The sequence below is a fragment of the Melopsittacus undulatus genome, chromosome Z (assembly GCF_012275295.1).
Source record: "Melopsittacus undulatus isolate bMelUnd1 chromosome Z, bMelUnd1.mat.Z, whole genome shotgun sequence".
Taxonomy (NCBI): domain Eukaryota; kingdom Metazoa; phylum Chordata; class Aves; order Psittaciformes; family Psittaculidae; genus Melopsittacus; species Melopsittacus undulatus.
Window position 1 is genome coordinate 66,407,620 of NC_047557.1, and position 13,324 is coordinate 66,420,943.

A 13,324-nucleotide genomic window follows, 5' to 3' on the forward strand; every position below is an offset into this window, starting at 1 on the left:
GAAACCTGTAGGAAGCAGTGCGGATTTGTGTAGCTGGCCTCAAAATGGATCCTGTAACCCGAACAGATGGTTTTACTAGCTGTGTTCCTAGCAGTTAAGGGTGTTCAGGGTTGCTGTGAATCAGTGTTGGCAATTTGCAAGGGTTATTAAGCAGATTTCATACATTAAGTTGGTATTTTTGTCGAACAAGATGAAATGTGGGCAATCTTCCTAGTGTAGATTACATGTTTATAATCAGGTAGATAGTTCTCCCAGCTTGCCAGAGACTGGCTGCTGGGAGAGGCAAGGCAGTTGCAGTGTGGTGAGCAGCCTCTTTTAAAGCAAGCTGATGTTACAGTCTTTTTCATTGTTTTTTAATTAATTCATCAGAATACATCTTTTGTATACAGTCATAAGCTCACTGTCACTCATCACCCTAGTTTTATACCTGTGTGACTTAAAATTAGTTGATCGCACCAGTATAAAAGCAAAGTAATGCCGTTACTCTGCATTGTGGTGTTGTCTGCTTAAAAATAACTAATAAGCATTTAAATAATACTGATTTTGAATAATACTTTGTTTTGTTAAGTACAGAATGACAGCTGTTCCAATACTGCAGGTACTGGTCAACAATTTCAGAACTAGAACATGAAATCTGAACAAGCTAAGTTGAATTCTTAAGAACCACAGAAAATCTTTTTAGGTTATTTTAGTTTTCACTCAGTAAGCTGTACAGTTTAAGTATGTTTTTATGCTGTTCTGAAGGTAATATAACTTGAGGTTCAAGGTAAGAGTTTATGGTAATTAAACCTTTAGGCTAAGATTTCCTTTTGAGGAACTCAGGCAGATTATCATGGTTGTTACAGTAGTTCAGGATATGCTCATGAGCTCCAAAATGCCTGTTGCATTAGACACACAAAAAAGAAAATGCATGTGATGTAACTGAGTTCTCAGTTTCCCTACTTAGCTGTTTTTACCCTTACTTAAAGCTCTTAAGACATACCAACAAAAAGGGAATTGCAGCAACAAGAGATTCCTCAGAGAAGACTGAAGACACTTCATCTGAAATATGTAGGCAAGTGCTTTGGAAAATAGGGGTTCAAGACAGCTCAGACACAGAAGTCATTTAAATTTGTTTCTTCACATCTTGAGTAAGTGCTGTCATAACTGTTATGGTAACCAAAACAAGCGGAAGGTTTCTTCTTGAATGTATGAGTGTTATGAGGAAGAGCTGACACAGCCACCTAACTGAAGGAGAGGTTTGTAGTTTTGAATCTTCAATGAACAGTGACACTTGAATCTCACAGCACTGTTTTATGCTGCCTGAATCAGCTCCTCATTTATTCTGGATCCTGAGTTATAGCTCAAAAATTGACTGATGGGTAATGTAGACATTCCCAAGCATCTTCAGACAGGACATGGTATTTAATTTTGGCTCATTAGCTTTCTGTAGTTGTCCTCTAAAGATTTCTTGTGCACTGTCTGGGGAGATAGGGTACTTGGCACAGCTAAGCATTTAAACTGAACCATGAACTGCACCATATAAGGGTTTTAACCATGCAGTAGACTGTTAAAGAGCCAAGCTGCTAAGAGACAAGTTTCTTGGGCTGTTGGTAGTGTTGTTTAACGTTGTACAGATGTCTGTACTGAGTGGCACCTGTTGAGCTTTCTCTAAAGCTTCTGAAAGCAAGAAAAGCAAGAAAGCTCTCTGTACTATACATAAAGCATTGTCATTAAGTAGTGTAGCATTGTATAAGGCATTGTCTTAAGTAATTTAATATATGAAGTTACTTGAATGATAATGAGCTTGAATTTGAATCTTCAGCTGCAGCAGTGCTACTACGAGTGATGAGGCTGAGGGAATGTACACGTTTTGTCTGTGCTGGGGCTCCATCTATGTGTGCAGCCACATTAAGACAACCTGCCTCTGTCCCTGCACTTTCCAGTGAAAATTCTCATAAGGCTCCCTGACAGTGAGCATACTGGTAAAATTTTGGGCCATTTCAGTGCATAAACCACTTGCCTGTTAACAAGATAATTTCCTTGTTAGCATCTTTCTTTTGCTCAAGTTCTTGGGTTACTTTGGTGTGTAGTCTTACAACAGCAGAAAAATTTTCCTTGAAAACAGCTCTAGGAACAAAACAGTGATTTGTGTAAAATCTAAGTCTGATACAACCTCAGCTGGATAATGATTTTGGAAAATCCTGGGGCTTTGTTAAGTCTTCATTTCTTACTCAGTGCAGCAACCTTTTTTTCCAGGCTTGCAAAGATGGTTATCTTTACAATAGGAAGAGTGATTTCAGGATAGAAGACAGCATTCTAGAAGAACTGGAACATAGCTTGACTGTCAGTAGGAAAACTGAAAGTAAGTGGGGTTTTACATGGGTTTTCTCGTTTGCCTTTTTTTTTTTAATGTTACTGTTGTTTGTTTAAATGGTTTAAAAATCAGTAGTACAGAGAGGTTAGTTCAGGTGGAAGGTGGATGCTGATAAAAGCATGGTATTTCACCATGTGTACAGCTTATAAAGAAGACTTCCACAGTTGGCCTGCAAAATTCAGAGGCATAAACATTTTGGGCATTCTGTGTTAGTAACTATTTTAATCTTGAGTGTAGCAGGTACTATTCACAACTTTGGTAGGAAGTTACTGTTTTAGAAACTTGGAATCAATTTTGTGTGTGTATTGCAAAATCTAATATAGTGTAGCTGAGGTACAATAAATATATACTTGCCACAATGTAAGTTTCCACACACTGATTGCTGCCTTTAAATATACTTTTAAACAGTTCTGTTTGCATTTTTCACATCTGTGGCTAATTAATAGTCTAAATAGTGCTGTGAGATGGTACAAGATCTGTCCTACAGTATCTGTTCTTCTTAGGGACTAATTAAATACTTGAAGAAAAAAAGTGCTTCCCTATTCACAGTACCTAGATTCTTTCAGAAGTAATCAAATCATGCTATGCCTGTTGATGTAGAAGATCAAAACAAAACAAGTTGAAGAAAGGAAAGGACACATAGAGATAACTAAAATATACCCACCTTACAAATTTGTATGTTTCAATGTGCATGTTTTAAATAAAGAAACTTAACATATCCTTTATGTCTTGCAATTCTTAAGAAATCTATGTATTTCCAAGGAATAACTAAGTTAAATCAGAAAACTGGGGTAAGAAGGGAGCATGGAAGTATGGATGGAGATACTGTTGTGACATATGGAGGACTATCACACTATATGCGCAATACAAAGGCATGTTAGAGTATGAGCTTTTAGGATGTGTACTAGAACTCCCAAACTTCCTATTTACTATGCTGAGGTCTTTCAATGTCATCTGTGTGCTATATGCTGTGTCCATGGTCTCAACAGGTACTAGTAAAGTTATGTTTTAGCTACATTTTGTTACATTTAGGTCTTGAACTCTGTTATCCTTTCCTTAAACCAAATTTTGAGGATAGAGGATACAGTTCCTTAGTACCTAAAATGTATCCAGAACTTCATCCTCATCAGTATTGTATTTATGAACTCAGGAGAAGCCAAGTGGTAACAAAGCAAATAAGTACCTGCATGCCTGAAGTACATGAAAACATTGATTGTAACTTAGTTAACACAGCAAATAAACAGCTCTTGTTGAAGCAATACATTCACATACACTTTCCAAGTTTGTTTTCGATGCTGAGTGTTTTGAGGCCTAGGTCAGAGTCTCCCTCAGAATTCTAGAGGAGGTATCATCTGCATAGGCAACATTCTCCAAATTCCAGTTATTTCATAAAGGGTTTGGGGGGTGGGGAGAGCAAACTGATTTAACCTAAGTACGACTATTCTGTTGGCCCCTTTGAAAATAGGGAGCTACTGATTTATAAACCTGTTGATACAGTGTGGGGAGCTACATGGCTCATGCAGTTATAATCATGCTAAAATGCTTAGTATTATGCAGTTTGTTAGGATCAAACAGACTTTGTGACCCTGCTTAGATTAAATCTCCAGTTTATCTTGGACACTTCATTGCTCCTGTTCTTCAATGCAGAAATTGTTAAAACTATGGACACCTTATTTTGTTTTACAGAAGCTAAAATCCTGCAGCAGCTATCAAAGATAAAAGACTGTGAAGAGACTTCAGCATCAATCAAAATACACGAAACCTATATCTGAATGTAAGTCATTATGAAAGATTTAAAAACATTTCCATCTACAGACGGGTTCCTTGCGTAGTTGTTTGTGATTCTCCTGCAGACTTGGGATACTCCTGCAGTCTATCTGCATTTCCAGGAGTCTTGGAAGGGAAGAATGCAGAAATGCATTTCTGTGTGGAAACAGAGAAACCTCCTCTCTCTCAAACTGGTGTGGGTTTGCTTCACCAAACTGTTGAAAGCCAGGTATTTTCTATGTCTAACTTTGCCTTACGTAAAGTTGGTATTCTGCTGCTGTTTACATACAGCTCCCTTTCATTTGTTAAAAGGTCACAGAGAAACGGTGTACAGAAAACTAATTTCTAGCCACCCATATGTAAGCTGGAATATTCTGTGGGAAATGCTGGAAGAACTTGTTCAGTTTAGATGTTCTGAAACTTTTTTTAAATAGGCACATTCTCCTATGATACTCTACTACCTCATGTGGAACTTGGGTTGAAGTTTTGCTAGCTGAGGGCTTTGTGATGTTGGATAAAATGCATCTCATTTCATCTGTGGAGTGTCTATTCTATAAGAAATGCATTATCTTCTTCAGTTGTCAGCAAAGATGCCAAGAACTAACACAGCATGAAAGCTGAACTAGTGAGTTTCAGATGACATGACAGTACCAATTTAGTTTATTATTTTTTTTAAAGCCAGGTTAGTTAAACTGTGTGTTCAATATGTGTTCATACAAATGTTGTGCTGGTTTAAAACTGATTCTAAAACTTTTTTCTACCATTTCTGCCATAGATCTTCTCTGGGCAGCTATCTTGCTGTTTTTCTCCAATATCAAGACTACAGTATGCTGACATTGCAGGATAAAGTCTTACTTTGATGGGTCTTTCTCAGCTTTGTAGAAGTAGGTTAAATAGGATTGCTGCATCCTGGCATAAACCAAAGATATGAGCAGTCACTTAAATGCATTGTTATAAAAATAAACAAAAGTGGAAACTTTAGAATAAGGCTTTCCTATTCTGTTAAATCAGTTGAAGATTACTCAGAATCACACTTACCTAAAGGAAGTAAGCATTTATACTGGCTTTGCATCCAGTGATGTAAATCACTGTGAAATCACATCTTTTAAGGCTATTTGAGATGAAAATGCATGCTTTTTTGTACACTGAAGTAAATGTCAAAGAAGCAATGCAAGCGCCTGCATTTCTGGATAGTGCTGAATTACTGGTAAATACTTAAATAATAGTCTCTTTTCTTCTTTCCCTTTGTAGCTGTTGACAAGCTCAAAGAGATGATGGAAGAAGTTGAAAGGCAATCAATGCTTTTAAAGAGGAACAGACAAATACTTTTATGGCAGTGGACCAGCAAGTTAGGTGCCAGTCCCAAAGCAGTAAGTAATCATATCTGAAACCGCAGTTCTTGTTACATCTGTCCCAAAGAATGTCTGTCCCCCCGTATAGGCAATATACCTATGCCATACTGACATAGAGAATTAGAATTGTTCTGACATAGAGAATTACAGTTCTTTCAAGAGCTACACAACTGAGTAATAAACGATACACTGACATAAAAACGGAATTATAAAATTGGATGTGTAATTGTTAATTTGAAGGGAGAAAAAAACATATGTTTGCTTAAAAAAAGCATAATACACCAACATTCATAACTACCCAAAGTTAAGATGAATGCCATAATTTAAATTATTTTAGCAGGCATATAGTAAATACCCCTGTGTGATCTAAAATAAAAAAAGTGAGAAAACAGATGTAGTTGCTTCTTTGTCCTAGGTTTTACCGCTAGTAGACTTTTAATTCCTATCTGTATACTAGTTTGTATCCTTGAAGCATGTTTTCATCAGACCAACAGGAATGTGTACAGTTTTCATGAAAATCTTACCCTCTCCCCTTCCCTCTCCACCATTGTTCTCCCGCAGTCAATTAAGAGATGGAAAGTAAAGCAGCAGCAAGAAAACCCAAGGAAACTTGATGGACAAAAAGAAATCAGAAAGTATGCTTAAAGAATAATCACAACAGCATGAAGAAGCTCAGAAGCAAAAAGCAACATAAGAAAGAAAAAGACAACAAGCAGCAACAGAAGCATGGAAGGAGCAGAAAGCAATAGCATTGGCAATGGAACAAGCTTCACAACTAAAACTAGGGAAAAAAAGAAGGCAAAAAAAGCAACAAAAAGAACACCAATGCCACATGAAGTTAGTGTTGGAAAAGTATACCTTGCTGAAGAAAGAAAAGGAGGAACTTGAGAAGCTTGGAAAGGAGAAGAGAGAGGAGGCGGGAAAGGAGGAAAGGAAGAGAATTGCTGCAGAGTAAGTTTCAACAGAGTGTGTGTAATTACTTCTCCATTAGGCATGTTTTAAATTCACCTACTTCCTCCTACAGTATAATCTGTTAAACACAAGTTTCATGTATTTATATTTATTTGTGATTCACTATGAAGAATAGCAACTGTTGCATACAAGAAGCAGTATGAAACTTTATTTTATACAAAAGTGTTCCTTTTCCTCACTATTTTAAGTTCTACAGGATTATTCAAGTCCTTATTTCTTTCTGCATAAAGAAATGGTTTTTATTTACTTCACTGTGAAAATGTTTGGGAAAACCAGCTTGGGCTGTGTTGCTCTCCATGCTATGGAAAATATCAGAAGACCATTATCTATTATCTGTAGATACGAAATCAAAAAGACCTGTTTGAATATCCTGAAGGTTTCAGTAGCTGTAAGGGCATGACAGATCCCATTTCAATGTGAATCTGATTATTGGAGAACTGATAGCATTGTCACCATTCCCACTGGAGTTCATTTTTACAGAGATTAAACTACTACAATTTATTTTTTCTGAACTACATAATTATAATTTGTTTGTGCAGGACAAGCAATAGCAAGTAGCTACACAGTTTAACTTCATTCTGTACTGTGACAAAATAATTTCAAGACAACAAGAAAATATAACTGAAATGGCTACATAAATACTTCATACAACTTGTTATACTTCCAAAGAAATGTTTGTTTTTCTATTTGTTGTATGTTTCAGGATCTACAGAAACTGGAGATAAGGATACTACAAAAACAAGATGAAGAAGAGGAGAAATGAGAAAAAGAAAAAGGCTGTCAAACTTAACAGAGAATGTAACCTCTTTCTTATTTTATTCTGACATGTGTGCAGCTTAATTTTGTAAGCAACCATTTTCCTGAGACAAAAATAATTATTTTTCCTTATCAAAATGGTTGATAAAGGCGAAAAAAAAAAAAAAAAGTCATGCTTGTTCCCAAGAAACAAAATTGCAGCAGGCATAGCTGTCTTTTTTTTTAAAAAAAAAAAAAAAAAAAAAGGGGGGGGTGTGTGAAGGGGGCAAGGGAGAATTTACTAATTTGTCTCCCAGCAGTATTTGTTCTGGGTAAGGCCTACAGCTCATCCAAATGAACTGCGATATGGGTGATGTGTTTTATTTTTAGATGGTTTTCTACCATGAGTTAAATAAGTAGACTGGCTTCCAGAAGAGTTTTGGGAACATTGTCCGATTTCTTGGAGTTTATCCTTTTAAATCACTAAAGTTTAATGACAGCAAGCAGTTGCTGCCCCTCTTACCGATTTTGTATTCATGCTGTTTCCTGTGATGGTGTGAAGGGAAAAAACATCTCTTCTAGCTGGCCACTTGGCTTTGGTTTATTCTGTACCTTTTATCAGAGAATCGTAGAATAAACTAGGTTGGAAAAGACCTTTAAAATCATCAAGTCCAACCTTTACCCAAAGGACTGCCAAGGCCACCACTAAACCACGTCACTGAGGGCCTCATCTACATAGTTTTTTAACACTTCCAGGGACAGTGATTCCACTGCTGTCCTGGGCAGCCTGTTCCAATGCCTGATCATCCTTTTGGTGAAGAAATGTTTCCTAATATCCAGTCTAAACCACCCCTGGCACAGCTTGAGGCCATCACCTCTTGTCCTATCATTTGTTACTTGGGAGAAGTAACCTACCCCCACTTCATTACAGCCTCCTTTCAGGTAGTTGTAGAGAGGGATAAGGTCCCCCCTGAGCCTTCTCCAGACTAAACACCTCCAGTTCCCTCAGATGTTACTCATCAGACTTGTGCTCCAGATCCTTCACCAGCTCTGTTGCCCTTCTCTGGACCCACTCCAGCACCTCAGTGTCTCTCTTGCAGCGAGGGTCTGTTCTGGTTTAAGCCCAGATGGGAACTCACAACCATGAAGTCACTTGCTCACTCTCCTCTCTTTTTCCCACCCCCACTCCCTGAGGGATGGGGTGGAGAATCGAAAGAATGTAAACCCCATGGGTTGAGATAAGAACAGTGCAGTAACTAAGGTACCATACAAAACTACTGCTGCTACCACCACTTGTAATAATAATGGTAAGAGAAATAACAAGGGGAAAGAATATAAAACTAAAAAGGGAAAGGAAAACAATAAACACAAGTGATGCACAATACAATTGCTCACCACCTGCTGACTGATACCCAGCAGGACCCGAGCAGCAATCTGGGCCTTCTGGGTAACTCCCCCCAGTTTACCAGGCATGACGTGCTGTGGTATGGAATACCCTTTTGGCTAGTTTGGATCAGGTGCCCTGACCCTGCTCCCTCCTGGCTTCTTGTGTCCCCCACCATGAGCATGAGAGACTGAAAAGTCCTTGATCAGAGTGTGATAAACACATAAATGTATTGGCTTTTGCAAATCATAGGTGTGGTTATGTGGTTATAATTATACGAGTTTATAGTAACAAAACCAAAGCTCAATAAAAACATAAGATGAGCGAACCAAAGTCATATAGTAGAAGAATCTGTGAAGTTAAAAAGAAGAAAAAGGGGGGGGGGGGGGTTTGCATGCTTGATAGAAGAAAAGCTAGTGCCTGTAAAATATACTTTTTATCTTAACTTAGGTTGTAGAAAGAGAACAATGTTTATGTTGTTAGCCTGTGGAATTTAGTGGCCCTACTAAATGTGAGTTAACTGTTTCACACTGGTCCTCTAAAGTATCTTTAGTTTTAAAGAACAATGTTTGTGTTGTAAGTCTGTGGTGATATAACAAGATTTAGTGACCCTGCTAAGCATGAAAGAGTTATTTCACACCATCTTTGTACTTATCAGTTAGTTCAAAGACAGAGCCTCCCAAACATCTGCTAGCTTGGGATACTCCTGTCCTGCTATAAATTTTGCAGGAAGGTCACACTGTTTCAAATCTTTGTTAGCTATTAGAATAATTACAGATATAGCTGGTTTTAGCGAGTTGTGTAATTACTGGGGCGTCCAACTGGGCCAAAGGTGAAAAGCACACTGTGAGGAAGACTGCTTACTTCATCTTGAAGACCCCTATTCACATGAGGAAGACTGATTACTTCATCCTCAAGACCCCCACCCACAATTATTGAAGAGCAGTGCGCAGACGCCAAGAGGAGGAGACTTATGATAATAAATTACTGGACTTAATTATAATTAAGATTATTAATATGAATGTGACTAATGGAATTGTGAAAGTTTATAAACCTGTAACAAATACTACTCATTCGCGCCTCTGACTAGGGTCACGTGCCCAGCGCTGTTTGCTTTTGCTTTATTGACTTTGTCCCTTAATAAAACCTTATTATCTTGTTTAGAGAAGTGGATTCATATTTCACAAAGGTAAACATTCCTTTAGCAACAACTAAAAACATCGATGTATTATCATCATGGCCCTCAGGCTAAAGTTCAAAACACAGCACTTGGAGCAGCTACTAAGGAGGAGGAAAATGACTGTTAAAGCTGAACCTAGGCTAGGGGCCAGAACTGAACATAGTATTTGACGTGCAGCCTTGATGAGTGATGCGCGGATAGACTCCACAACTACTTAAAAGTTGTAAAGTAGGTATGCTTTTATTCAGCGCTGAGGTGCATGGGGATAGCTCCTCCAAAGCATGCACACCTCAGGGTTGTTGTCCCTTTACATTTATTCTCTTAAGGTATACATAGACATGAGGTTGCTCAATCCGCCTATACATATGTATTATCTACCCCCGCTTCGTATTATAATGAGCCAGAAGGTCCTTTGCACTTGCGCAGTGCCCCTTCTGGTCATGGGCAGGGGTCTCAGGATGAAGTAAATGAGTCTTCCTCCTGTGGGCAGGGGTCTTCAAGATGAAGTAAATGAGTCTTCCTCTTCTTAACCTTTACACCTTTTAATCTTCAGACATGGAACTTAGGGTTAGTTGGCGCCCAGTCTGCTTCTCCTGCCGCTTATCAGTAGGAACAAACATCTGTGTTTTGTCATGGTCTTAAGGCTTGGTCACCCAGTCTGCCTCTCCTGCCGCCTATCAGCAGGACCTTTCATCTGCTTTTGTCAGTAGAATTAGCATCTGTTTCTTCCCCTCCAGCAGTAATCACTGCCTTGGCAAGATGGCAATGGCAGGTACTTAAGACAGACAACACTTTTGTTTAAGCAAAGGAATTCCTTTAACTCCCTTGTACAATTTTTCTGTATTACCCCCCTGTACATTGGTTACCCGTGTATCAGTCCCCCCTTTTTCTATAAAGTGAGTAAATTCTTTTACTCTATTATTTATGACAGACCTATCTATGTTAAAAATATACCTGGAGAAGGCCTTGGTTAAGTATATCTCTGAACCATTCAGTAACTCCTCATCCAATCCACTTCCAACAATTTTAAGCTTTTGCATATTCCCCTGCAGTTTTCCCAGCTTAGCATGGATTGATTCAGAATGGTCAGATTACGTTCATGCAGCACATACCTTTGAAATCCTCAAAACCTTTTCTACAAGACACCCACTGTATCTTGCAGGACTCAAACCACCAGATGCCTGCTGCCTAAAAAACAAAACTTTTTCTACAAGACACCCACTGTGTCTTGCAGGACCCTAACCACAAGATGCCCACTGCCTCCTGTGATTGTAAACCATAGGACGCCCGCTGCCTCTTGTTTTACACCTAAAACCTTTTTGTACAAGACACCCACGGTGTCTTGCAGGACCCTAACCACAAGATGCCCACTGCCTCCTGTGATTGTAAACCATAGGAGCCCCGCTGCCTCTTGTTTTACACCTAAAACCTTTTTGTACAAGACATCCACTGTGTCTTGCAGGACCCTAACCACAAAGATGCCCACTGCCTCCTGTGATTGTAAACCATAGGACGCCCGCTGCCTCTCGTGCGTAAAACCTTTGTACAAGACATCCACTGTGTCTTGCGGACCCAAACCACAAGATGCTCACTGTCCCCTGTGACTGTAAACCACAGGATGCCTGTTGCCTCTTGTGGGTGTACACCAAACGGACACTAGCAGCCGGGTATACACCTAATTAGGCCAAGCTTCATGTAGTATGTGCAGCACTTGTACTGCCCTTCTGTTATTACCGTTCGATGTGATTTTCCAGGGAGCTTTTGGAGCCTTTTTGAATCCAGACGCTTTGTTCTCTAATTTTGATAGTAGTGAAAGTTGTGAGTAATACTTGGAACGGCCCCTTCTACCTTGGTTCGAGATCTTCTTCCTCTGTGGTCAGAACACCATAATCATGTATCCATGTCTGCATCATCCAGTCATTCCCAGGTACGTACTCCTTGATGGCTGATGGTCGTGGTGTTTGATAAATGGCTTCTTTTCTAGCAGTTCCAACTTCTATGTTCTCCTGTTGTTTCATATCCTAGGTAGGAAACTCAGGTTTGAATTAGTTTGGCCTTTTGTCTGGATACCTGATAATCATTCAGTCCCAGAAAATTCAACAATCCCACCATTAACGAGACATATTCTTCCTTTGTTCCTGTAGCAATTAATAGGTCATTCACATATTGTAAGAGAGTCCCTCTGAGTGGTGGATTCCATGTTTCTAGTTCCAGTGTTAACTGATTTCAAAACTTGTCGGACTGGTTTTAAACCCTTCAGGTAATACTGTCCAAATTAGTTGAGTTTTCCTTACAGTGCCAGGATTTTCCTTATTCAAAAGCCAATAAATTCGGGTTTTCTTTGGCCAATATTAAGCAAAGAAAGAGTCCTTTAAATCCAAGACAGCAAACCATTTGATTATTATTCAATTTAGTAACAAATGCCTATACCCCCCTTCCTTGGCAGTTCTGTAAAGTCAATCTGCCATTGTTGGCCTGGTCCATTTGTTCCCTTTTAGATTTTTCCAGACTGCAGGGTCACTTATATTACTCTCCATTGCCTCCCAGGGCCATCTCTCTCCCCGGTTAGTTCCCCCAAAAACACAACAGTTATATTCAATGCTTTACAAAGAGATTTTTTAGCAACTGTGGGAATTTCATATTGGACTCCAGTTTAATACATGATGTTGTATTGACTCTTTATATTTTTCTTTGATCCTAATACTAATAATCACATTTGGGTCTTCTCCAGTTTAAGTCCAATTTTAGTTACTTTTTTTTTTCTGTTTCCAATTTTTCAGTTAAATTTCAGTTAAATTTACTGGCTTGCAGGCACGGGTTGTACAGCTATTCCTGCTATTAAATTTCATAGAGTCTTACATTGATAGTCATATCTCCAGCCTGCAGTATTCCAGCATACACAAGACCATCCTTTTCTTCCACAGAGGTGTGATGACTGATATCTAGCCATTTGACTAGGTACATCATCAGGATTTATGTGACATTGGTATCCACCTGGGCAAATATATTTTGGTTGGCTACTATAGTACCACCTCCACTCTAAACTTCCACAATTAGTATCTAAATTATCATCTATAATATCACATGCATCAAAAATTATTGACAGTGAGGTACTCAAATTGGCTATAACTTCATTATAACTTATTCCAATTAACCTTCTTTCTTCTGAATTTGTTCTCACTGAGTTTGATTATATATGCAACTGCCTATCTTTGTTCCTTTGCATTCAATAAACAGTGTGATAGACCAAGGTTTTAGAGGTTATCCTCCTTCTTCTAGTTGTGGTAATGCATTCAACTACAGTTGTTGTGAATGTTTTTAAAAGCCACGGCATTTTCCCATATGGTTCCTATCAGAACCGACACCAAAAGAGGTCCAGTCAGGATCATAGTGCTCAGCGGTCACAGCCCCAGGGGTTGCAGCCCTTGGCAGACCTTTTCAGCTGCAGCACCGACTCCCTCCGGTCTTGCCCTCTCTGGTAGGTTAAAGGTATACCCCACAACAACTATTCCAACGAGGTGGTAATTTCACACCGAATGCAAAAAGAACTGTAATTGATTTCTCAAAAACTATTCGTG

The 13,324-nt window shown here is 38.8% G+C and overlaps 1 long non-coding RNA gene across 1 annotated transcript; it reads left to right on the plus strand.

The window, feature by feature from the left end:
* The first annotated feature begins 4,070 nt into the window (after positions 1-4,070).
* On the plus strand, positions 4,071-6,099 carry LOC115945815 (uncharacterized). The gene is made up of 3 exons (XR_004080034.1): positions 4,071-4,130; positions 5,375-5,493; positions 6,037-6,099. It is a non-coding gene; the product is annotated as an uncharacterized lncRNA (long non-coding RNA).
* Positions 6,100-13,324: the final 7,225 nt, after the last annotated feature.